General features: G+C 42.2%; 1 protein-coding gene across 3 annotated transcripts in view; it reads right to left on the bottom strand.

Moving 5' to 3' along the window:
- Positions 1–27,239, bottom strand: part of PAG1 (phosphoprotein membrane anchor with glycosphingolipid microdomains 1) — a 144,824-nt gene that overhangs the window by 56,646 nt on the left and 60,939 nt on the right. For all 3 annotated transcript variants that reach the window (XM_028112801.2, XM_028112809.2, XM_028112818.2), the window contains exon 3: positions 7,348–7,440. The gene's annotated coding sequence lies outside the window, so the exon portion shown is untranslated. The remainder of the gene's footprint in view (positions 1–7,347; positions 7,441–27,239) is intronic.

The following is a 27,239-nucleotide window of genomic DNA, read 5'->3' as shown; positions in this document are numbered from 1 at the left end:
TGAAATCATTTTGAAATTCATTAGCTGCATTTGAAAGTAAGATGTAAAAATGTATTTACTGTAATAAAAACAAGTAAATAGTGAAGTCAGAACATGAAAACTAAGAAGCTCACCTAGCAAGACAGTACAAATAATGCTCCAATGTCCAAGAACACAAGGAAATGAAACTCTAAGAGATGTGACCCGATTAAAAAAATAAGACTTCTTAGGAAGAAGTCACTTTTGTTGTAAAAAGAACAGTAAGTAGGGGACATGCCATTCATTTATGATTGGCATTTCAAAACAGTATATATACGTAATGCATATCTCATGATAAGTAAAGACAACATCAACAGTGCAGGGGCTTGTGTAACATATCTGAGGTCAGCACCCACTCGGGGAGACAATCGCTGACTCTCCCAGAGAGCTGGAACAGGAAACCCCAGCAGATGCTCCTGTGATGTAGTGGGAGGAGGGGCGGGGGGGGGGGGAGAGGGAGGGGGGCAGGGCAACAGTGGTTTCATAACACATCTAATCAACTGACTCTACCGTCTGCCTTTAATCTTTCTGCAACTCACCATACCTCGTATTATCTCATTACCAGTCACTTACTCCAGAATAGCAGCATTCTCTTTAAACTGAATACAAATATTTATTGCAATGTCTTTTCCAGGCTTCACTCAAGTCTTCACCTGTTTTGACTCGTGTAGGTATATTTTTGCAAGCCTCTGTTGGAAGTATTTTGATTAAAAATTTTATGGTATATAAGAAAGAGGTGACTTAAGTACAATTATTTGATTTTAAAGAGACTCATTATTAAAGTTTGTATTATCATGCTCACACACAAACTTTAATAATTCTATTTTAAGTGTTTCCTTTTTTTTTTTTTAAGGCGGGGGGGCCACAGGGAGAGGGAGAGAATCTTAAGCAGGCTCCACACCCAGCACAGAGCCCAATGTGGGGCTCGATCTCACGGTCCTGAGATCATGACCTGAGCCGAAACCAAGAGTGGGATGCTTAACCGACTGAGCCACCCAGGCGCCCCTTGAGTGTTTCCTATTTAACAAGTGATGTGCTATTCAATTAACTCTAAATTCATTACAGAATAAATTGCTTGACTTGCAGACAAATTTTTGAAAAGACATACTGGCATACGAGATATATATCAAATATATAAATATTTTCATATATGTTTCAAATATATAAGTTCCAAATTATATTTAATATGTTACAATATCAAAACATAATAATTGCCTTCATTAGCTGACGCTTGGGTATCTAACATTTTGGACAAACATACTCAAACTACGATAATTTTTGTGTTTACTTATAAAACAATGAGATAAGATAAAAAGGTTTAGGCTGCTGTTTGCAAGCATTTCTCTGCAATAAATATATATATTTTGTCTGATCTGACTGTGTTGTCAGCTTGCCAACAGGAGTGCGAGGACATATATATTAAGGGTATGGATGATACTTATTTCTAATAAATACAAAGTTGAATTGTATGATTGTCACTACTTTTTAAAATTTTTTTAAGATTATATTTATTTATTTGAGAGAGGAAATGAGATAGAGCATGAGAGGGGGGAGAGTCAGAGGGAGAAGCAGACCCCCACTGAGCAGGAAGCCCGATGCGGGACTTGATCCCGGGACTCCAGGATCATGACCTGAGCCGAAGGCAGTCGCTCAACCAACTGAGCCACCCGGGCGCCCCTGTCACTACTTTTCTTAACATTGAATTTTATACCACAGATATTCCAAGAAGCGGATATGAAACTTATCAAATATATTAAGATATTTAAGATTTACTGAAAGTAGGATACAACAAACACCCATGTAACTGCTACCCAGTTTAGGAAATAAAACGTCACCAACACTATGGTAAGTATATAAGAATTCTGGCCAGATGATGGCAGCTTAGAATGACATTGATGCTTCTTACGCTTCTTGTCTCACGAGTCAGCTATCCATTATATAGATAAAGCAACAACATGTGACTAAATATAAAAACTAATGAAAGCTGCCATGGGCTTGCAGCATTTGAGTGACATGCTTGTTCATCTGACTGTCACTAATGGCTTTCTGTCCTCTATGAGGTCCTCCAACAGTATCGTTTTCTTCAAAAATACTTCAGTAATCTTTCTATTTCCTAAGACTTTAAAAAGAGGACTTGGATTTGAACCTTTACCACCCTAGCAATGAAACCCCCCAGGACACCTCTGATCTTATAAGAGTCTGCAGGCAGACCCTGATCCCGGCAAGGACAAAGGGCAGGAAGTCAGACGTGGGTGGGGGGCAAGGGGATTGGCATCCTGAAAACAGAATGGATATAATGATGCTGTACCAGGGAGGCCCCATAAACGGGCTCTGCTCTAGACACCGTCCAACCCAGCACAGCAACCTGGCCATTGGCCTCCCATCACACAGCCCTCCAGGTTCTGGGGAACACTCCAGAAATCGAGACTCAGATACCTGCACACACACCAAAGCAGAGCGGGTCTACAGTGTGTACTGGTTTAATAAATGAGGACGATGTACCCGCAGCTACCTACGAAGCACATTTATGGACGGTCCAATCTCTTTGGGACCAGCCTGTCACAGAGCCAAAATTTCTACCTGAAAGACCAAAAGGCCACAGAATTTAAAAACCGTGGGAAAAATTTGGTCTCAAAACTGGGAACAGTTGTTTCTGCAGGAAACGTTTGTTTAGCTTAGGACCCGTTAATCACGAAGCTATGATTCTAGTTCTCTCTTCAAACCATTCATCAAAAAGCACTGAGCAAAACTTGGTTCCTTCATATCCACCATGAAGGATTTCACAGAATTCATTCTGCATGCTAATCTCCCTCCTTCCTCTGTCTTTCCTACTTTATATTCCCTATGTCTCATTTTGCCCCCACCTGTTTGTAATTTACTCTGTCTTAAGGCGTTATATATTGTGCCTTATTCTTAAAAGCCCTTCTGGAGCCAGCTAGGACATAAACAAGCGATTGCCAGCTTTTTACAAAGATGAAAACAGCTTAGAGATAATCCAGTTCTATCCTCCATATTTCACGAATGAGAAATCTGATGCTCTGAGGTCCCAGTGTCTACTGGTTTAAAGACGGGGTGGAATTTAGGGATCCCAAATGTAGCTGACTGATCTTTCCTCTAGGGCTACCTTCTAGGACATGTTCTGTTGTCTCTCCCTTTCTTAAGGCAGCACTGCTCAAGCGGGTGTTGCTAGACGTTTCTCCCCATCTGAGAGAATAAAACATGTAGGAAATTCTGCACTCTACATCTTGTTGTGGAGAGTCACAAGAAAATTCTGAGAAACTTGCAATACATACATCAATTTAATTTCATTTAATCCGTGTCTCTCAAACATACCTGCTCATAAATGAAACCTTTCTTCTTTTCTCTTTCAGGAGCAGCGGTATGGAGCTGCGCCCATTAACACCTCTCTCTGGGAAGTACTGGGTTAAGGCAAGACCTCCCGATGGCAGCTAAATCCTCACTGCAGGTCAGAGAGGAGGATGGTCAAACATCCATCTTATTGACATACTGGCTTGAATAGGGGCTTCTCTCAATATTGGCAAGTCTAGCACCACTGGCCTCAGGGCCGGAGCATATGGAAAGGTCCAGGATGCAGCCAGGGAAAGAGGTGTTGAGGAAGAGGGCGAGCAGTGGCCCTTGGCCTTTCTCCCAGCATGGCCAGGGAGGTCGTCTGCAGGCCTGCTGCGGAGTACAACTCACCCTGACAGCCAGGGGATGTGGCGCCTGGAATCCTGGCTGGACCACGCTAGCCTTAACCTGCACCCACTTTGAATCTAGAAGGACAAAAATTAAAAATTCTTCTTCCCCTGATGTAAATGCCAAGAGGCACGGGTGTACAGTTCAAAAACCAGCAATGTAACACACCGTGTGTGCCTCTGTGGGGATGGCGGACCCCAAAGGGACAGGAACATTGAGCAAACTCTGCTGTTGGTACAGGAGGGACCTGTGATAGGGTGCACAGAGCCCTAACGCCTAGACTCCGGCGCAGACAGCCCCCGGGCACACGCCATTCGCTCTCACCACCTGTGGGTCCCTGGAAAAGTTACTCACCCTCTCAGAGCTGCTGTTTCTTCTTCAGTAAAATGGGAATAATAATAATGGGAGCAGTGGATTAAATGAGTTAATATTTGCAAGGTGCTTAGACTCCTGCTTGCCACACAGTAAGTGCAGTTTAAGCGTTTGCTAAATAAAATAGTGTCATTAAGCCTCTACTCCAATTTCCCTCCACTGGTATATGCTTCCTTTCCCAACAGACAAAGGTGAGCTGTAACTGGTGAACCAAGCCCTTTGTAACTCCTCATTTTAAGACAAGGATAGTCCTTGTCCCCTAGTGACAAGGCTGTGAATGAGGCCAGGCCGGGCGATGATTCTGCCTCGAGAGGTGCGTGCACAGGCTTCGCAGCCTGCGAGCTCCCACTGCTTTCTGGCAGGCTGAGGCCCAGGCTCTGCAGAGCCGGGTGTCACTGGTGCATGCTGATGATCAGGCCTCCAGTACAGTGGTTGCTGGGGATTCCAGCAGCATAGGAACAAGAAGGCAGGACAGGGGACAGGGCCGCCAAGCCACAGAGGCACCAGCAGTTACCCCGCAAACTGCCTTCTGAGGCTCCTCGTTGTCCCCCCCGACACAAGGCAGCGCCTTCAAAGGGGCCCCCGCCGGAGCAGTCGGGACTGGCCCCACCTCTGCCTCACCGTCCTTGGTAGCCCTTAACGTGGTTGTTAAAAATGATAAAATAAAATCTACTTTTAAAACAGACACAATAAATGTGCCAACATATTGAAGCAATAAAGGGAAACGGTTTTGTAACATCCTGGTTAATTTTACTTGGTTCCTTTGGTATTTACTTGAAAATACCAACATATATATTTTACATATTTTTAAGAGGTGATACAAACACATCTTTAAAAAGATTGCCAAACACATTTTAAAAGACTGAGAAATTTAAAAACTAAGCAGATAATGTACCTGAACGATGTCATAAGTAGCAGAGTAAAAGATTTGCTTTAGGTGTCTAAGGCGGGTCCTTATATAGGTTACATAAAAAGCCAAGAAGGGTTTGCAAAAATCTAATGACCAACTGTATATCGACCCATTATCACTGCTGTAATTTTAGAAGTGTCGTAATTTATATGATATTGTTCTTATAAAAATATACAGGGAGTTCTTCTTATAAATACAAGTCAAGACTGGGGAACAGGATAAATCTCTCTTGGAGCATAAAGACGAGGGGCCCTTGAACTTGGCTGGGAGTGGCCCCAGCACACCTGCTCTTGGAGCTTCCCTGGTCTAGCTCATGTGCTCTATGAACACAACGGCCCACGAGCCCGCAGCACGACCACATCTCTTTCTGCTCTAGTGAGAAACACACATGCACACACGTGAAGTCCCCGGACACCTGGGGCTACTGGGGACCACCACACCATGCAGTTCCTGTGCTGGCAGGTAGCGGGGAAGTGGGGTGAATGGGGAGCCTTAAGCAGAAACACTGGGCTTCAGTCTTGCTTTACATCTCTGTCAGTTCAGTGTCCAAGGCAGGTTTTGCACACTGCTCTCAGACTCCACTTTGACAGCTGTTGACTTTAAAGTTCTGGACATTTGGGGCATGGCACCCTCTTGCACTGTCCCTAGCAGTGGACTGCTTACCTCCAAGCACATCATTAAATGTGTCTTTTCTCTCTTACCTTAGGCAGCTCACACTTGCTTCTGTGAATCACCAGAGGAGGTGCCTCGGTTGTTTTTCATCCATACCGACGTGAATACTAATGCACAGGGAGCGACCCCCAAGCAGGTCTGGTGTGTTTATAAACTTCATGATTGTAATTCTTGTTACTACAGTATTTAGATAGACACAGTGCTGTCTTAAAGCCTTTTTTATGTAATACATGCAAGATGCAAGGTGAAGAAAACTATCACTTAAAGCAAAATTAGTTCCCTAAATTATGACTTGCATCTACAGTAATGAGAAGCTATGAAAATATATTTTTTTAAAAAAATCTCTAAGCTAATCTCTTGCTTCGAATTTTGAGATTCTCCACTGCTGTTTTCCCATTCTGTATGCACAGCACAGATTCCTGCCAAGCCTATTACAGTGAGCAAACAATGTCTTCTCTGTCAGAACAGACAATGAATAGTATCACAAAATTCTCCTCTAGTGTACAGCCTCCATTTCCCCCACCCAGCCCCTTCAGAAAAGAACCACCAGGATGAGTACTGATGAGGAACACATTACTCACCCCTTGCCCATCCGAAAGTGCATTCTAGCAAGCTAAGGACTGAGAAATGTCAGCCATATATTAACCGCTAAACTGAGAAAGGTGACAAGTTTATTTTCTTTTAAATTGGATCGTATAGTTTTGCATCTCTGTGGGTTCTGTACATGTGTATCTTTATCAGGAAGGAAGGAGGCATTTTATCAGATATAATTTCAGGGCTTAGCAAAAACAGCTTTTGGCTACAGACTGAGCAGCAACAGGAGAACTTCATAGAAATGACACAGCAATTTGTGTTAAAATATTGGCAGCCAGTTCATGAATGCTAGAGCTGACGATGAATTCAGCTGCTTCTGCTAAGCCTTTATTCTCGCTAAGCTCATGATTCATAAAGAAAGCACCTGCAGTTACTCCTCTGGAACATATAGTGTGATTCTGAGATACTGCTCTTTGAGGTCTCTCTCTCCTTTTCTCCTTCTCTCTCTCTTATTCACGTTCTCTCTCTCACACGGATGCTCTCTCCTCACCCCCCCCACCCCCAAAGAGGCTTTAAGGATATGATTTTCCAAAACAAGAACTTCATGAAGTATTTGTCACCAACCAACCACAGCCTTACTTAGTAGGTATTTTCACAAGAGGAGAACATGGATTTCTTTAACATCTTCCACATCTGTAAGACTTAGTTGGTGTAAAATATGAGTCCGTTTTCTTTCCCTTTGTGACATGGATACAGCATATATTTTATTGTAACTTCTAAGAACTGCACCACGCTTTCCCCATAGAAGACAAAAATGCTAGTTTTATAATCAAACCACACTGGCTCTTGTTTGCATGAATGCCAGAGAGAGATTAACACGAAGAAAAAAGTACCGCCTCCCCTTCCTCCCTTCCTCCCACACATTTGTAGTGGGACTCCGTGAGCTCCCGGACCCTGACGGCATTCTCCGGGGAACACACTGAGGAGAGACTGTAGGATATCCCCACTGTTCTGCTCTCTTCTCTCCCTCCCACTCTCGCGGCACTCTTGGCTTGTTAACCGGAACAATCAAGCCTGTGTGCAGTACCACTGCAGTCTGCAAATTCTAATGATGGGCCCCCTTCGTGTACAACGGTACTATTTACCTTGGAGAAATGTTTGTCCAAATAAGTAATCAACGTTCTGGCGGTGGACTCCCTTTGAAATGTTGTGGTGAGAGTCCTTTCTTCCTTCTGGGCCTGTAACCAAAGAGAAAGAAAATTAGGTTAAAAAAAGGCAGATGGATACAGACTGAAAGATACTTGTCCAGTTTGTTATAAAAACGCGAGCAAATTCGGGCCAAACACTGAGCTTTTTATTCCTTCCTGAGCAAAGCAAGCTGCAAAGTCGAGGAAAAACTACAAATTGTAGTAAATTAATAAAAAATGATCTCTAACATAACAATGTCTGATCAAACACCCATCAATTTACTTGCTCTTTCCATATTTTCCCTCATATTATGATAAATAAATCTATGAGTTATTGCAGTTAATATTAAAATTCAAGTATCTGTTACCTGAATTTGGGATAAAACAAGTGATGTATTTAAGAGTATTTATGCTTTTTTAAAATTTTTTTAAAAAGATTTTATTTATTTATTTGACAGAGAGATAGGGAGAGAGCACAAGTGGGCAGAGCAGCAGGCAAAGGGAGAGGGAGAAGCAGGCTCCCCGCCGAGCAGGGAGCCCCGATGTAGGACTTGATCCCAGGGCCCTGGGACCATGACCCAGGCCGAAGGCAGACGCTTAATGACTGAACTACCCAGGCACCCCAGAGTATTTATGCTTTTATTTTTATTTTTTTAAAGATTTTATTTATTTATTTGAGATAGAGAGAATGAGAGATAGAGGGCACGAGAGGGAAGAGGGTCAGAGGGAGAAGCAGACTCCCCGCTGAGCAGGAAGCCCGATGGGGGACTCGATCCCGGGACTCCAGGATCATGACCTGAGCCGAAGGCAGTCGCTCAACCAACTGAGCCACGCAGGCGCCCTATTTATGCTTTTAAATAAAGTAAGCTGTGATTTAATTATAAGAATGTTTTATTAAAAGGAGCATCTTCAGGGCACCTGGGTGGCTCGGTTGGTTAAGCATCTGACACTTGATTTCAGCTCGGGTCACGATCGCAGGGTGGTGAGATCTGAGATCAAGCCCTGTGTCAGGATCCCCACTGGGTGTAGAGACTGCTTGAGATTCTCTCTCTCCCTCTCCCTCTGCAACATGCCCCCCACCTCCCACCCTCTGTGCGTGCGTGTGCTGTCTCTCAAATAAATCTTAGGGGAAAAAAAGGAGCATCTTCAGTACCACAGGAACCGTGTGACCTAAATGGCACGCAGATCTCCTGATTCGACGTTCCTTCACTCACTTCACTGTGGGAATGAGGAAGACGTGCTGAAATGGGAGAGGGGAGGACAGGGATGCCTTCTCCCTTCATTGCCCTCCTGATTCATCCCATCCATGGTTTTGCCTTAGTTTTGGTGCCCAGGCTTTCCTCTCCACGTCTCTCCCCATCTCCTAACAAATATCTCTCGTACTGAACCTCTGTTTGACGTAAGGCACCATAATAAGTGCAGTGTGGGAGGGAGTAGGGGAAGGTGACGGAATGAATGAATGAATGAGCTTACACTATAAGGGGGAATATCCTAGCTATTAACTAAGATTCAGAACTTCTCAATTATTTTAACAGACTGAGATACAATTCCTGATTTGAATATAAAAAACTGAGTACAACACGAGCCTTCTAGATCTGCATCTAGTGATGTTCTATTATTAGGACCACATATGATCATCTTAGACTATAGGTTGCTTTCTTTCATAGCAGAGTCAGCAGATTATTTATACCATCTCGAGGTACATCTATTGTTTCCCTGACAGTTACCAAGTGAGAAATGGCTCCCTTTTGTTTGCCACTGCATTCGGCTATTATTTTATTTTCATTAATAAGTCTAAAAAGAGGGGCGCCTGGGTGGATCAGTGGTTGGGCGTCTGCCTTCGGCTCGGGTCATGGTCCCGGGGTCCTGGGATCGAGCCCGGCATCGGGCTCCCTGCTTGGGGGGAAGCCTGCTTCTCCCTCTCCCACTCCCCTGCTTGTGTGTTCCGTCTCTCGCTGTGTCTCTCCCTGTAAAATAAATGGATAAAATCTTTAAAAAAAATAAGTCTAAAAAGACTGGAATAAGACACACAATCATGGGCTATTTTCTTCTGACCCGACTCCAGGTCTTTCTGCTGTCAATCATGCAAACTAAAAGGGCAGGGCCCGCCTTCACTGGGTGAGGGCTTGACAGACAAGAGCCTTTCCCAAACCACCTTTTGCTCTTTCATTAGATTTTAAAGCAAACCTCCTCCTGAAACCCTGCCATGCAGATATATTTAGATGTGGATTCCAAATGTAAACATCTCCACTTCCCCATGTCATCATGGTCGGTCCCAGAGAACTCTCCTGAATTTGTTAGAACTAGAAGCAAGACTGGATGACCTAAATCAAACTGCTACAGCAAAAAAAAAAAAAAAAAAAAAAAAAAAAATGAAAAGAATATTTTTCTTAAAATGCCAAATCTTATTAATATGTATTAGAAATAATATGTTTGCAAATGCTTTTTCTATTACTAGGTGGGAGTAAAGAGTCTAATTTGAAAATTGAGCACATAACTTGACAGTTATTCTAATAACATAAAGGTGGTACATAATTTCGCATTTTCAGAATACGCATTTCATGACAAAAATATTTCAAAGAAACAAGGTAATCAGGACAGTGTGGTACTGGAATAGGATAGACATAAAGATCAATGGACTAGAATGCACCATCCAGAAATAAACCTGTATATCTATGGCCAATTAATTTTTGACAAGGGTGTCAAAACTGTTCAATGGGGAAAAATAGTCTTTTCAACAACAAAAAAATCTACAACTGGATAGCCACATGCAAAAGAATGAAGTTGTATCCTCAACTCAGACCATATAAAAACTGACTCAGAATGAAGAAAAATCTCCATTTAAAAGCTAAAACAAAAAAACCCTTATAAGAAAGCATAGGGATAAATCTTCATAAGCTCAGATTTGGCAGTGGAGTTTTATATATGACACCGAAAGCACAAGCAACAAAAGAAAAAAATAGATAAATTGGACCTGATCAAAATTAAACACATTCCTGCTTTAAAGGACACTATTAAGAAAGTGACGACAACCCAAAGAATGGGAAAAAATATGAGCAAATCATATCTGATAGAAGACTTTTATCTAGAATATATAAAGAACTTTTATAACTCAATAATAAAAAGACAACCCAATGAAAACTAGGAAAAAGATCTGAACAGACATTTCTCAGAGTAAATATACAATGGCCAATGAGCACATGAAAAGATGCTCAGCATTATTAGTTATCAAGGAAATGCAAAATAAAACCACAATGAGATGAGATACCACTTTATCCCCCGCAGAACGGCCATAATCAAAAAGTCTATATGGTAACAAGTGTTGGTGAGGACGTGGGAAAATCAGAACCCTCCGTACCCCGCCGAGGGGAATGTAAAATGATACAGTCACCTTGAAACAGCATGGTTCTTCTTCCCAAAGCTAAACAGAGGAGTTACCATTGGACCCAGTAATTCCACTCCTAGGTATGTACCAAGGGAAATGAAAACATACGTTCACACAAAAACTTGTGCATGGATGTTCACAGTGGCATTATTCATAATAGCCCCAAAGTGGAAACAGTACAGATAGCCATCAACGGGTGAATAAACAAACAAAATGGGGTATATCCATATCAAAGATGTGGCCAATAAAATGGAATGAAGCACTGACTCATGTTACAACATGGATGAACCTTGAAAATATGCTGAGTGAAAAAAGCTAGTCACACAAGAAGCCAAATACTCTATGATTCCATTTACGTGGAATGTCCAAAATGGGCAGAGAGAAACAAAAAGTAGGTTAGCGGTTGCTTAGGGCTGCAGGAGATGGGGAGGACAGCTAAGGAGGACAGAGCTGCTTTCTGAGGTAGGGACTGTGGGATGGTTGCACAACTCTGTGAATATGCTAAACACCATTAAATTGTCCACTTTATTTTTTTTAAAAGATTTTATTTATCTATCTGACAGAGACACAGCAAGAGAGGGACACAAGCAGGGGGAGAGGGAGAAGCAGGCTTCCCGCGGAGCAGGGAGCCCGATGCGGGGCTCGATCCCAGGACCCCGGGATCATGACCTGAGCCAAAGGCAGACGCTTAATGACTGAGCCACCCAGGCGCTCCTAAATTGTCCACTTTAAATGGGTGAATTGTATGGCATGGGAATTCTATCTCAATAAAGCCGCTCCCAAAAATGAACTCCAAGAAATGTGAACATTATAATGTCAGTCATTTTCCAGATCAACTTGGAATAAATATGGCAAACCCAAGTGTAAGTCGGGCTGGAATCACTGTGGGCCAGCTATTGCGTTCAGACTGAGACAATCGGAGCATCATTCTGCACGGACCAAGTGCCCCTTTCAGGTCCCCTTTCACGCTCATAACTATCTCTAAGGGTGGACAGCCGTTAGTCACTGCAAATGATGACTGACCCAATCAAATAGAAATCCAATGCTGTCCATATTGCTTTCTTTTTCCACTGAATGGAACTATAGGACTTGTGAAGCGAGGGGTCTACTCCAATATTCCTCCCCCCCTGCATATACTATGTCAGTAGAATGCCAAATTCAGCACTGTGTCGTCCACACCTAGTTCACTGACAGAGTTTTCATTAGGACTGTTAGCAGGTTCTTAACACAGATGATGACATTCGTAAGAAGGCTCAAACAGGTGAATGCTGATAATTCATGATGCATTTTGCCTGCTAACCTGAAGGCTTGTTCTAGCTAAAGCCACTCAGAAAAACTGACAAAGAGTTCAGTTTCTGGGCCACTGGGACCCTGAGGGCTGGGTTACGCACCTGACAGATGGCCTGACCCAACCCCCAGCTGGCGCTGCTGGGAAGAGGGTGTAGGAAGAGCAATGGTTTCTTTTTGTTTTTTTGTTTGTTTGTTTGTTTGTTTTTTTAAGTGATGCCCTTAGAGTCCTCTCTAAGGCAACAGTGATGATGTTGACAGCAGATCCCCCTGCTATCTGGGTAGATAAGTAGGGACTCGGTAGCACAGACTGGAGCAACCCAACTCCAAATTCATGTTTGACTTTTAAAAACTATACTTGGGGGCAGGTTATCCACTCACTGTGAGACTAGAATCATGCTCACTTAAGGATTTTCAAATTTAAAAGAAACTTAAAGGTGATCTACAAATCAACCCCACTTGATACTTGAACCCTTTCTACAATGTCTGTGACCTCCAGGTTATAAGTACAATAATGAAAGGACTTGGTTAAACATGACAGTTAGAAGTACTGAGCACAGAATGAATTGCAGTGCCTAATATATAATCAACATTGAATATTTATTCACTGAATGAGTGAGTTAATTTTTAAAAATCAGAGAAGATTCGAGGATATTGTTATAATAAAGCTGCTCTCCTGGGCAGTGTCTGAAGACAAGGAAAGGAGCAGGACTGCAGGTCACTCATGATTGGTGTGTGACCGCAGCAACATATCACACATGCAAACGCCACCCAAGTAAATACCATCTTTTATCCACGTTGCAATGGAAACAAATCATAAACAAAACTTAGATCTGCTAATCAAGTCTATACCAGAATCCCTTCCATAATGAAGGGCTCCCAGAAGGAATTCGTTCTGTCTTTGGCAAATGCTGTTAGATTTGAGCTGGGGTAAAGAAGGTTCTTTTTCACCCAGTGACTTAGTGGCCTCAATTTCATTGGAGTCTTGGTTCTAACTTCTAGGGCCATACAGAACAAGTCAAATAATTTCCCTACATGGCAACCTTTCAAGTACTCAAAGACAAGTTCCTCTTCTCCTGCCCTTGACCTTCCCCTTCTTCATTTCAAAGAATAGAGTTCTGGGTACCAGCTACCCTAACTCAAAAAAGCTATGAGCTGGAAGAAGGAGAGAGCTAGGCCTTGGCCAGGCCTGCTCATAAGAGCCCATTCCTGCTACAAAGCCCGACTTAGGGGAGCATCCCAGTAACCAAGCATAACACCCAGTGGACAAGGTAACCCTGATCTGATTTAGGAAACAGCACAGTGATGGTGCTAGGGGAATGGGAGTAATAATAGGCTGGTGAACTCAGGACAGTGGTCCATTATCATCCCGGCATCTAAGCACAGCTGCAGAATCTGGCCACTGGGCAGTGATTTAGGGTAAGAGCTGCAATTTCTTGAGAAGATCTCCTGGCAAGATCAAGACAGACCACGGTACCCAAAACAGATACTCAGTCCCAGACATTTAGAAGGGACAGCAAGAGCTGAAACTTGCAAGGTCAAGGAGTGAGTACCATGGGAATCTGGAAGTCATTCCTGGGATATGAGGTCCTACACCTGGGTGGCAATAAAGGCCACTTGGACTGCAGCACTGGTCATCCGAGCGGTCAGCACTGGGGCAATACCATTCTCAGCATGGGAGACTACCAATCAACCAACAGTTCAGCCAGCACCGAGCAAGACTGCATTCAGTGGGCAAGGCATAGAAAGAACACAATTAGTGATGTGTTCCACCACCCTGGGGACTAGGTTTAAACATCTTCAGTGAGGTTTCCTGCTCCGGTGAGAACAAGCTCAGCCTTGGGGAGGGCAAGATGATGCATGTCAGAGGGACAAGTGGGGAAGAAATGGGGGAAGCAGAGGACACATGCTGGGGGCCAGCACTTTCGTTTTTTGGTTGTTTTCTTCCCAATGACCAAGCTCAAAGGCACTTCTCCGGATGAAGTAGCACTTGGTCAGTGAGGAAGAGAACAGGACACTTACTTGTGTCAGTGCAGATACTATAGTCTTCTTTAGAAAACCTGTGATCACAGGAGCTTTTTCACCAGCTACATTAATTAGACTGTTGCGATATATGAATCTTATACTTGACTAAAACAAAATCTAACTTTCTTTCATATATGATGCTGCTAAGCCAAATCTTTCCTCCTTCCCTTTTGCAATTTAATGGGTGGTGTGATGGTGAGGTGCTTACGTCATCCCCATGCCATTTCTGCCTCTTAGATCTGTGTCATTGCGTTAAATGTCACGATGTTCTTGAATGCTATTTCTTTGTTATTACATTAGCCCTCCCTCCCATCTTTGGGCCATGCGTTTGCACAGTTGTACCCAACTGAGGCCTAATCTTGACTAGGACAGGATTGGGTTCAAATACCAGAAACCTTTCCCTAGGAAGAGAGCAATTTATTCATGGGTTCCCTCTGGATATACCCACCAAACCAGTTATTAATCTAGCTAATTACACATACCCCCTATTTGTCCAAATGACAAATGTTAGCAATTTGATACACTTTGGGTATTAAAACCCACAAATATATCTATAAACTAATGCATGCTATTTCTTATTAATCCAACTGAATTCTAGGCTAGGTTTAGTAAACTGTCAATATCACAGAGATCAATCTCAAAGCACAGACATGTCCTTCCATGAAAATTTCAATATTCAGTCCTTCACCATAATCATGCAAGAAAATAATACTGAATATGTTCAATGGTATAGCAATCAAAAGGGTAGCTAAAGCCAATGTATCTGGGCTACGATGTCCTGAACAATCCTGGAAAACCATAATTTATGACGGATGTTTCTTCCTCCCTCATCCCAGGATTCTTGACTTCCTGGGCTGCACTTCTCCCCTCGCTAAGCCCTTTGTGTTTTCTGGCCATTTTTTCTTGCCGGCTTTCCCAGCTGTGCCTCCCGCCTCCCCCCCCCCCCCCCCAGCTGCTTTAGCTCACACTTGCAGCCTTCCTGGGATTCTCGGTGTGAACGGTTCTAGTTTTCATGCCATCTGATGTCTCCTGCCCCATTTCTCACACGTTCTAACAGCTGAAATCCTTGATGTATGCAAAGCAACAGTCCGTTTAGAAAAGAGTATATTCAGGGAGTTAATTTTCTTGGCTGAGAACAGAAAAAAAAAAGTTCAGAGGTGCCAGAGAGAAGCCACTATGAAGAGAAGATGAAAGCCAAAAAAAAAAAAAACCCAAAATTTTTAGGCATCAAAAAGATGTTAAGTATGACACTGGGAAAATAATTCCTTCTGAAAATCCTCTTAAATAGTGTGGTTTAATAAAAATAATCCCCTTTCCAAGAAGAACATACTTTTCTTGAATTCTGGGGAGCTGATGATAAAAATCCTTTAAGCATGTATCCTCACACTATCCACAACGTACAGGACCCAGGTAAGCATGGATACCATTACAATATGCACACTGAGTTATTAACAAATGACATTTTAATAGCAAAAACCTTTTTGAAAGAATGTTACCTGGAAAGAGGCCTAACACGACACTATTTCCTATAAGCCCTATCTGTAAGCATGCATCCCAAGCAAGGCTTGGACTTGAATTCCTTGCAGTTTCAATATTAACAGAGAAAAAAAATCAAAATGACCAAAGTGCTCAACAGGAAAAAAAAAATCCTTCCTTCCTGGCAAAAGTTAGAATAGTTTACAATATGCAAATTCAATGTATTTGAGGGAAAGTTGCATGCTTCTCAGACATCTAAACATAAAGCAAGGTAGCACAAACACTAACAATTAAAAGATTAGCTTTGGAACTTAAATGTTGCTTTAGTGAACAGAAAATATACAAATTGATTCCTCTACTTACTAGTTAATGAATTAGTAAAATAAATATTTAAAAACATCCTCCTTTAGGCAATGTAAATAAATATGGAGTAATAAACAGGGCAATTAGGGGTACCTGGGTGGCTCAGTTGGTTAAGCTTCTGACTCTTGGTTTCAGTTCAGGTCATGATCTCAGGTTCATGATCTCAGGGTCGTGAGATCGAGCCCCACTTCAGGCTCCCTGCTCAGTGGGGAGTCTGCTTGAGATTATCGCTCTCCCTCTTCCCCTCCCACCCCATGCCTGCTCTAAGTAAAGAAATAAATCTTTAAATAAACAAACACGGCAATTAAAGAGGTCATTCATTCATTCATTCCCTTACTCACCTTTCAGTGTTATTTCCTTGCTAAAAACAAAAAGTAAACACTACTCCAGTCCCTTCCACTCTATTTTATCTGGGATGCTGTCTTTTGGAATGGAACTTAAGTGGCCATTCATAGAGCCTATAGCTTTGGCTTGTGTCTCCTGGTGGGTACCTCACTGGGCAGCCACTTGGCACACCTCCCTGTCTATCACAGAGCCTCAGATGAGCCTTTAGACATTTCCCAGCGAGCGGTAATTTCTGTTTTCTCTAGTCTTGGGATCACCAAGGGATAGTGGGGGGCTGGAGGGTCCCTGATCACTGAGCTTTCCCGGGAGTTGTCTGCATGGGTGTGTATGTATGGGGTGGGGGTAGGGGCACCTTCCCCAGGAAGCTGGGAAAGGTGTGGGGGTCAAACACTAACTTGAAGTTTGCCCAAGTATGCTTTTGAGACACACCCAAATTCATAGACATCTACTCACTGTTACAAGTCCCAGCTGCAGGCTGTGGAGTAAGCTCAGGATAGAAAGAGCACCCCCCCCCACCCCAACCCCTCCTGCTGAAGGTTCTGCAGAACTGGCTGTGTTGTTTGGGCTGGCCTGAGGCAATGGCTCTGCCTGTGGGGTCAAAAAAAGGGAATACATTCAAGCTCGGGTTGTTTTCCTGGCAGCTTTCCACATTATTAAAGATTGTTGTCTATAAAGTAAACGAGTTTTGGAGGAATATGTAGGGGAGGGGGGGGAGAGAGGGAGAGAGAGAGAGAGAGAGAGAGAGAGAGAGAGAGAGAGAGTGTGTGTGTGTGTGTGTGTGTGTGTGTGTGCTGGGGGTGGGTAGGCTGGCATTCTGTATATAGATCTTATGCAGCCACAGTCCAAGGACACACCAGCAGCTAAAAGAGAGGTCAGGAACAGACAGACCTTTCCTTGCACCTTCAGAAGGAGAACACCTTGCTAACACCTTGATCTTACACTTCTAGCCTCCAGAACCGTGAGATGATAAATTTCTGACATTTAATCCACCCATATATAAAGCACCTTTATATATGGTGGTGCTTTACTATAGCAACCCTAGGACGCCAACACAGAGGCAGTGCATGGAAAAATGGTCACATTCTCTAACACTGGAGTCCTGACTTAAAGGCACAGAGATGAGGGTGAGCAAGGCAAGGGTCATTACTCTGCATTTCTCCTATCAAGAAAGAAGGTTTACACATCAACCAGCTGCTATCCTGGAGATGTTTCTTAATTATATAAATTCAAGTGAACACTGAAATAACAGGGAGGTTCACATAATTCATAGAATTCATGATACAATCTCAAAGAGGGAATTTGTATTTTTAAACACTGTTTTCAGTAATCGATTAAGGGAATAATTACCAAACAACATGAAGTCGAATTAAAGAGAAAACTTTCAATAATCTTTTTTTTCCCTTTAATTGTGAGGAAAGTTTTGAAAGGATGCCTTAAGAATTTGGACTGATCAAAGCTTCTAAGGAATTCTTTACTTTATTGGGACATATTATATTTAGATTAACAGATCATTTCGTTTTTTCTCCGACTCCTCCTCTTGCTTAATTTATGCTCTTCTTGGTCATTGAAAAGTCACTCAAAATTCAGGCTTAAAAGTCTGCTCTGGTTCCCCTTCCAGTGTTCTACTGTTCAGCATTTGTGCCTATTTCAGAGTTGGACTAATATCATTTTAGAGTTAAAACCAAACCCACAGTATTTCAGCTCAACTCATTTTAGCAATAAGGAAACCAGGGCCCAGCTGTGATGACACAGCTCTTTAGGGTCTGACCCATGAACAGAACCTAGGCCACTCTTCCTTTGTTACCTTGTGCTTTATAAAGAGGTGGCTTCACCACGTGTCACGTACGCGACCTGTGTGTGTGTTCTCCCTGACCCACTGATTTGGCTTCAGAGTTGGTGCCTTTTTTTTTTTTTTAAATCTCATCCAAAGATTCTGCTACACTGCCCTATCCGGAACAGGCATACCAAAATGCCTGTTTAAATTTGTACTATTTATGATATAGCTAAGTTTCTGTAATAAGATACTAGCATCTCATAGTACATGACTGTCCTTGAGCATACTGTTATTTTTTTAAGTCTCTTCATTTACTATCTAGGACATATTTTCATGAAACTGCCCGTATAACTAATTGGCATGATGTATAAAAAAAACCCAGGTTTTTTTTTCTTCATTGTTCTGATTTCCAGACTAATGGCATTTTACGTGAGCCACAGGATCTGGGCTCTGCTATTGTGGCCCTTTGGTTGAAGAAGGAATACAAGCCCATCTAACTGATCAAGTGAAAAGGGAAGGGGAAAGGGAAGAAAAAAATGAGAGAAAAGGAGAGAAAAAACCCCAGGCTTTAAAGATGTGAACTCCCTTGGACAAAGACACAATTTCTATTATAGTCGGTAAAAATCACCAGAAAACAAATGTTCCCAGAGGTTGTATCTTAGCACAGAAAGAGCTAAGAGCAATTTCCATATCAATCTGCCCAAATGGAGAAACTGGTGTCACCTAGGAGCCTAGAAAGAACAAAAACGTCCCCTAAATCTAACTGTGAGAGCCAGAAGCAAGAAATACAGAACAGCTTCCTCATTGAAGAATTACCTTTTTTTTTTTTTTTGGTCTGCCATCAACAGGTGTTGCCATGGTAACTACCCTGTAGTTAAGAAATAGTAGAGGTAAGGAAATCTATACAAAACCACCGGAGAGGAAAGAATAAGAAAGGTGTGCTGTAACAAAACTAGCCTCAGACCTAACAGAATGAGCAACCAGAGACTTGCTCTGCCATTTGTCAGAGCTTTATGTTGTTTGAAAGGCACGCTGCAGGGGAGAAGGGGTCTCAGCCCAGGAGCTGGGTCCTTGGAGGAGCCAGGCAACTCTCAGTGGGGGAGCTGTTGTGGCCCTCAGTTTATTTCAGGTGCTAATTTCCATTTCCATTCCCATGTGTACATTGTAGCTTTTTGATGACTTTGAGGGCAAGACGGCAGCTGAGTAGTGTCATGTCTGGAAACTTCTAAAAAGTGAACATCGATTAGTGAATGACTTTCTTACTAGACTTCTCCCTCTTGCAGGTAATCTCTGTAGTGATAACTTCTCTGCTTTCTCCCTTCAGATGGAGAAGCTGGGTTTGCATGCTAAAAAGTAGTGAAACAGTTAACAGCTATTTCTTCATCTGAACAAGTATCATCAATATCTGTGGCCCTAGTACCAGGAAATACCTCAGAGCCTGGCTAAAACGGAACCCATTTCTACGGTCCTTCTTCCACTGCTCACAGCTTATGATTGTACCCCATGTGTTTAGCATCATGAGTGATGAAACAATTATTTCTGGAATTAAATTCTACATTTTTGTTTTGTAAACTATTGTTGGTTAGCCCCTGCAAAAGGGCACAATCTATCCCCTTCTTCTTACCAAGCTTTTTGTTGTTGTCCAAAGGACCACTCTACTCAATAAATGACATGAATTAATACACTTTGCTAACTTCTGTGATTCTTCAAAGTTAGGACAGCTGACAACACAAGTTTTTGAAGGATAATGTCTGAAAGACTTAGCCTGAGAGACAAATCAGTGTGGTATCAGGGATGTCAGACATTAGAGTGTTAGAAAAGACAGCTGAGATGTTAGCAGATATGCTCTGAGCCCTAACTACCTCTCTTGCCCATTTCTGAGACTCAGTGCTCCTTCCCATAAAGAGTTGGAAGCATTTCCTCCTTCAAAGAGTTATGAGGCTTCCATGAAATAATGCAGATGAAAGTGTTTTGTTCATAAACAATAAATAAGAGCAGATGTTGGAAACTCTATTGTCACTTGTTTTTCAAGCTTTCTGTTGTTAGTATTACCTATCACATTTTTGATGCTAAGTAGGCCACAAAATTTTCACATCATGTTCTTGACAGAAGATCTCTTCATCTGGAGGTGCTTATCTGATTTGGATGTCACTGTCTTCTATTAGTTCCTTTTCTTTTCACCTTGTTTTCAGCCTGGCAGGTTTGTATCATGGACGTGGGTGGGTGTGTGGGGCATGCAAGACAGGAAGGGGTAAAGGAGGGAAGAGAGAAAGGAAGGAAAAGTGAGAGGAACAAATGAGTTAAAGGGGAAAGTTTTCCGTCCCATTCCACAGATATGCACCATCCCTGAGACTGTTATTTTATCTGCAATCAGTAGAGAGCTAGCACTAAGTTACTGGTGGCTTTATACACTCTTCAGAAGTAATTCTGGGGATGACACTAATTTCTGCAACCAACTCTCAGCTCATGGTGCTCTGCTTTTCCATGCTCATGGTCCTGCCAACTGTAGTTGAAAATGCAGAAATCCTACCTCTCAAACTGTAATCGCCAGATCTATTTTACAGTAAGATACATACCTTCATTTTTTTTTTTTTTTTTTTTTTTTTTTTTTTTAGAGCAGGGAAAAGACAGAGAGAGAGAGAGAGACAGAATCTTAGACAGGCTCCATGTCCAGTGCAGAGCCTGACTCGGGGCTTGATCTCATGACCCTGAGATCATGACCTGAGCTGAAATCAAGAGTTGGACGCTTAACTGACTGAGCTACACAGGGGCCCCCCACATACCTTCTTTTTTGTTTGCTTGATTAAAAAAAAAAAAAGAGCTCTCTCTTTAAAATGTTGCCCTTGGGGCGCCTGGATGGCTCAGTTGGTTAAGCATCTGCCTTCGGTTCAGGTCACCATCCCAGGGTCCTGGGACCGAGCCCCACATCGGGCTCCCTGCTCAGCGGAGAGCCTGCTTCTCCCTCTCCCTCTGCTGCTCCCCCTGCTTGTGCTCTCTTTCTCTCTCTCAAATAAATAAAAAATCTTTAAAAAAATAAAAATAAAATGTTGCCCTTTTATATCTGAGGGGTTTTGAATTTATCCTCCCCATTTCATCCATTCCATTCTATTCCTTTCTCCTTTCCCTTCCCTCCTGTTGTTCAGCACATTCACCTACTGGCCAAATCTCATAGGTTCTACACCCCTGAATGTTTGTTACAGTAAATTTTCAGTTTTGTTATAATACATGCTGATTGAAAACTTTCGCAGAATACAGAAAGACCTATTATGAAAAATGAAAGTTCCTTTTCACCTTATTGCCCCAATCCCATTTCCTTCCCTAAAGGAAGCAAACTTGGAGTTGAGTAAAACACTTAAAAAGATGTGGGAAGATATAAAAATCTAAAGGGTTTTTCTTTCTTTGTTACATATTTGGTAATACTGAGCATCCCTACACTAGGAATTGTTCAACAGTTTCATTGTACTCATTTGCTGGATGTTAGAGACTTTTCCATGTTAGCACATACAGAGTTATCTCATTCCTTTGAATAACTACAGAACATTCAAAGGTATGGAGATACTATATTTGGGGCAATGGATATTTAAATGTTTTTGGTATTCCTCAATTAGAAACAATGTTATATGATTGTTCTTGCATATATATCTCTGGTTGTGAGTGAGGATATGGATAGGATAGATTCCCCAATATGGAACTGATGAGTCAAAGGGCATGTGCGCTTTTCACTTCATTCTCCGTCTCCTCACTGACCTAAAGCCAATGTTGTATTAATATATTGTCTACGAGCCTATAAAAGAGAATGCACTTCTCTGTTCTGTTGGGTTTCACCGCCAATCAGATTAATTCCTTTTAATACCTTCTGGGATTCTTGAGTATCTTTGCCTGCTGGTGGTATGTCTGGCCTGGCTTTCCAGTGCTGCTGTGGATCTGTGGATCTCTCTCTCTTTTTTTAATTTGATGAGTGAAGAATAAAGTAACACCTCATTATCTTGGTCAGGCATACAAGATCTGTAAGACTTCTTGCCTGGACAAGGCCAAAAGGTTCCTAACTTTTTTTTTTTTTTTTAAATATTTTATTTATTTGACAGAGAGAGACACAGCGAGAGAGGGAACACAAGCAGGGGCAGTGGGAGAGGGAGAAGCAGACTTCCCGCCAAGCAGGGAGCCCGATGCGGGGCTTGAACCCAGGACCCTGGGATCATGACCTGAACCGAAGGCAGCCGCTTAACGACTGAGCCACCCGGGCGCCCAGGTTCCCAACTTTTCTTGACTCCTCTGTATTCATCCTCCACAGCTGACCAAGTGACTTACTAAAATGCAAATATAATCACTCAACTCCTTTGCTTAAATTCCTTCCATCACACCCTAATGCTTGGTGGGTGTTGCAGGCTGCATTTTCTCTCCTAAAAAGTGTATGTTGATGTCCCAACCTCCAGTACCTCAGAATGTGACCTCATTTGGAAATAGGGCCTTTAGAGAGGTAATCAAGTTAAAATGAGGCCATGAAGGCAGGCCCTATTCCAATATGACCGGTGTCCTTATATAAAGGGGAAACTTGGACACAGAGACAGGCGTGCATGGGGGGAAAACACCACGAAGAAGCACAGGGACCCACCACGTGAGGACAGCGGCAGAGAGGGGAACGACGCTGACCCAAGCCAAAGAATGTCTGGGGCGACCAGAACGAAAACAGGCAAGGAGAGATCTTTCCCCTACAGGTTTCAAAGGGAGCTTGAACCTGTCAACATGTTGGTTTGGAATGCTAGCCTCCAGAAATGTGAGATAATAAGTTTTTGTGGTTCTAAGCCCCCCAAATTGTAGCACTTTGTTATAGCAGCTACAGGAAATTAATATTGTGGGTAAAGTCCGACCTCTTCAGCTCTCACCTAGCACCCTCCCTGCAGTGGCTCACTGCCCTCAGGATCTTCCTCCCCAGCTTTCCTGGGAACAACACCCTACTGCCAGATGTGCTCATGTCCAAAGGCTCCAGGATGCTTCCTACCTCCTTGCTTCTGAACACACTGGTCCCTCGACCCACACCCCCTTCCCCATGCTCGCACGCACTGCAAGCGTGCCTTTGCTGACCTCCCAGAGCCACCTCCTTCAGGAGCTGTTTCGGACATCCTGTTTCCCCGCCAGGCTCCCCAGGCATAAATGACTATCCTGGGAGTACCCTCTGTGCTGTATTTAGAGGATTCTGACGTTATTTTGTACTACTTGTTTATACACCTCCATCCCTCTCTTCTCTGCTCTTCTATACTGTGTGCTCCTTGAGGGTAGACCCATTACCTTAGCAAAGTTCCCACCCAGAGAATGTCCAAAATGGGATTTTTCTGGGTAAACAGTGCACACTGCCATGAACTCTAAGCAATGTGTCCTAGACCTGATCCTGTTAAACATGTCTTGTGTAAAGAAGTGGAGTAGAATAGGTCAGGGCTGCTGACTGCACCTGGCTGACGCACACAACTGAAAAGGGCTGAGGAGCCCTTCTCCATACACTGACTATGTGACTGCTTTCTAGCTTGTTATTATTTTTGATGAGATTCATTCTTCTAATCAGTCACACTGAGAAACTTTAGCTGATGCTTCCTTCATTAGAGTGGTTCATTAGAGACAGAAAGTAGATCAGTGGTTGCCTAGGGCTGGGAGGAATGTGGAAGATGGGGAGACTGTATGACAGCTAAGGAATGAGGAGTTTCCTTTCAGAGTTATACGAATGCTCTAAAGTTGATCACGATAATGGTTGCAAAACTCTGAATATACAGAAAGCCACTGAACTGTAAAGTTTAAACGACTGAATTGTAGGACATGTGAATTTTAACTCAATAAAGCGGTTTAAAAAAAAAAAGCATGATACACTTAATTCAATCCAGTCCATAAGAATTGCCATTAAAACAAGTTAACTCTTTAGTTGCCAAACATCCACATAGATTAAAAAAATAAATAAATAAATCCTCTGCACTGATGAAAAAGAAAACAAACAAAAACCATATCCTGTAATGTTTGCAGCATCCTAAAGAAGACATGACAGCCACCAGGCCATTTCACATCAGGCCCATGTACTCTGTGGACTCGGACCATCCTATAGCCGAGATGTAGCAACTTAATTAGACCTCAGAACTTTTCCTTTGTCTTCAAGCACCCAATTCTCTCTTCTTTCTCTCTGTGCCATAGTAGAGATGTATTTAGTTCAATAAATACAAGAGCAAGGAGGGAACTAAGATAAAATGATAAATGATAGCCAAGAAGGGGAATTACAAAAATCTACCAAGCTGTAGATAGTGGAGGGAAAATCAGTTATATGGTGAATCCAATTACCTCTGGGGTAAGTCAAGACAGGAACATTTGTCACAGTGTCAGGCAAAAGACACGGTATCTTTAACACTTGCCAAACCGTTCAAGAAGTTTCCTGAATAAACAAGGCAAAGAATGACAAAAAGCAGACAACACGGGGCTTATTCATATACTGTTTGTATTCACCAACTATAATGTAAATGCCTGTCACATTTCCCCAGTGAAATTTCAAACCTCTTGAAGACAGAGAAGCAGTCACATAGTCCCACCATTCCACACCCAGAGCATTCAGCCAAGAGTTAGCAACTGCTTACAGGGTACAGGATACAGTCATCTCAGAATCTCACTGTACTGAAGAGATTTTTTTTTTCCTTTTTAAAAGTACCGCTGTTTTGGAGCAAACATGATTTACCACATGGAACAACAAAGCCTATGTAATAAATGATTCCATAATGGATTGTTACCATTCTCTGAAGCCCCCATGTCTAAGGACTTTATTTTGGAGAAATGTACACTATAAAAAAAGCCTTCAAAATCAATAGGCTGTTGGTTCATGAACATGCTTGAGCATGACTCATTGAGCAGGATTCCACTGGATCCACCCAGATTGACACATAGTACAAGTCCAGCTTTGAAAACTGACTCAGAACTCTATTTTAGAGGTAGCTTTTTGTGTAACCACAAAGATGCTAATCACGGAAAGGCAGGGAGTCATTTGCTCTGTAACATGTCCTTATATAGGTCACACACTCCAAAAATGAGACTCTTAGCAACTGAAATCTGATGATTTGTCACCAAGTTCAACACATATTTGGAAAGCATACAATTACATGTAATTAGCTAAGTTACGGAGAGAACCATGCAAATAGATGAAAAAACATTCTCAGAGTTCAATGTGCTAGGATGCAATCAAGAAACAACAACAACAAACCATCTCTCACACACATTCACAGAGAAATACTCTGTACCACTTCTGAAGGCTCCTTAGCTAAGGAGGGAGCTCCTAAATTCCTAGGACTTCCCAGGCCTGTGTCACCTCCTCTCCAAACAAGTCCACCTTCCCCTGCCTGTGCCATCCCACAATATTCTACCCTCTTCCTCCTGACCACTTAGCTCCAAGTCCTGAAGGTCCTTCTTTGCATGGCACATAAACTCTTTTCCTTCCCTCCTTTGATTCTGCTCAGTTCCTATGGCATCAAGTATTACCTGTCCTCTGTTGGGAGTGAATCCATTCTCTACAACACAGTTCAAGCAGATAACACTGCTGGGGCTTTCCTGGAGCTTTCTACCTCTCCATTCACTCCATGAGGGGAAGGGGCAGTGACTTCTCTAAGGGGTGATTGGAGGAAGCACGAATGAGGTACCCCAGGCTCAGCAACTCCCTTCTTCCTCTAGGGAGTGGGGCTGCCCTCTGGGTAGATGTGGTTTCCTCTGATCTTCGTGCCAGAGTGTGAGCGGCTCCTTTACGCCCACAGAGAGGCCTGTCGGGGTTCGGGATCAACAGATAAACCCTGCACTCCAAAGTGACCTTTACTAGTACTAAAGGTGATATTTAAGTCTTAGCTGCCAATGATTTTATCTTATCTCTTAATTTTTTCTTTTCAGAACTTGGGAGGGTCTGACAGGTGTCGCTATTGTGGTTTTTATCGAAGGCTCCGGCATCATTCATATATGTAAGTAGTATACATACTGATTAGATAGCTTAAAAAACTGATGTGAGATTGTGTCCCATATCTCTGCCTGGACATAATTTTGGGTTGTGTCTCATAAGTCTTTGGCTTCACCACAATGCCCAATGTACAGTAAAAATATGCTCAGATGGGTTCAATCATGAATATATCATCCAATTAAGGATATAGAGAAGATTAAAAACAAAACCTAGGACTACAATACTTGTGAGTTCAGCTAATGCTTAGGACTTTATTAATGCATTTTTGGTATCACTTAGCAGTGTTAAGCATAAAGTTAATGTAAGCAGGGTAAATATAAAATTAATATATGCTAAATACTGTGATCCTACAGAGTAAATTTAACTGCACACTGAGCAAGAAGAGAGAATAAAAGATAAGGTGGATACTGATTTTCATCAAAACTCATAAGATCTCATTTCAACAAAACCCTGTCACTGAATTTACAGCACATCTAAGAGTAAATTTTATGTGATATATATCCAAATCTAATTTCCAAAACAGTAATGGTAATCCATCATAAGCCAAATTTTCATTGACCTACACCTTACACTTTCACGTTATACATTACATTATCTCACTCTTACGTAAAAAGCCTCACATATACACAAAAAGCTACCAATGTGCCGTGTTTTTTGGGAAATAATGATTTGGTTGTCTAAGGGTCTGTTTTTGAGTGTCCCTCCATGAAAAAACAAAAGCAAATTAAACACATAAGTGATTACAATTATGTTAAAATAAACACAGTATTTCAATAAAACTTTAGAGGTCAATTAATGTGATAAATTACTAATTTCTCTTCAATTTTATTTTCGGCACACAATCTTTTTTTTTTTTTTTACTGAAGTATGCTTTTATGGAATGCTAGCTAACTGATGCTAGAACTAACAAACATATGGTACTAAGAAGCAGTCTTGAAACACAATAATAATGCTGGTAATGACTACTTATAGAAAACCCTCTCCAGTTTTCAAAGACGTGTCACACATTTTTCCTTTGACTCTCACAGTATCCCCTTAAAACAACACAGTAAATATTATACCTGCTTTACAAATGGGGAAACTGAGGCTCAGAGAGGTTTGGTGATGTTCCTAAGGACTGGCAGGGCTGGTACTCCATTTCAGATTGCTGACCCCCATTTGGAGATTCAATAGTTATTGAGCACCTATTGTGTAATAAACCCCACGTTGATGCTGGGTTAGAGATGGTCCCTGGC

Source organism: Eumetopias jubatus, unplaced genomic scaffold, assembly GCF_037043125.1.
Source record: "Eumetopias jubatus isolate StellerSeaLion01/CBP00866 unplaced genomic scaffold, mEumJub1_p1.0 scaffold_4, whole genome shotgun sequence".
Classification (NCBI taxonomy): Eukaryota; Metazoa; Chordata; class Mammalia; order Carnivora; family Otariidae; genus Eumetopias; species Eumetopias jubatus.
Note: the sequence above shows the minus strand (reverse complement) of the source record. Positions and strands in the feature narration are given on the sequence as shown.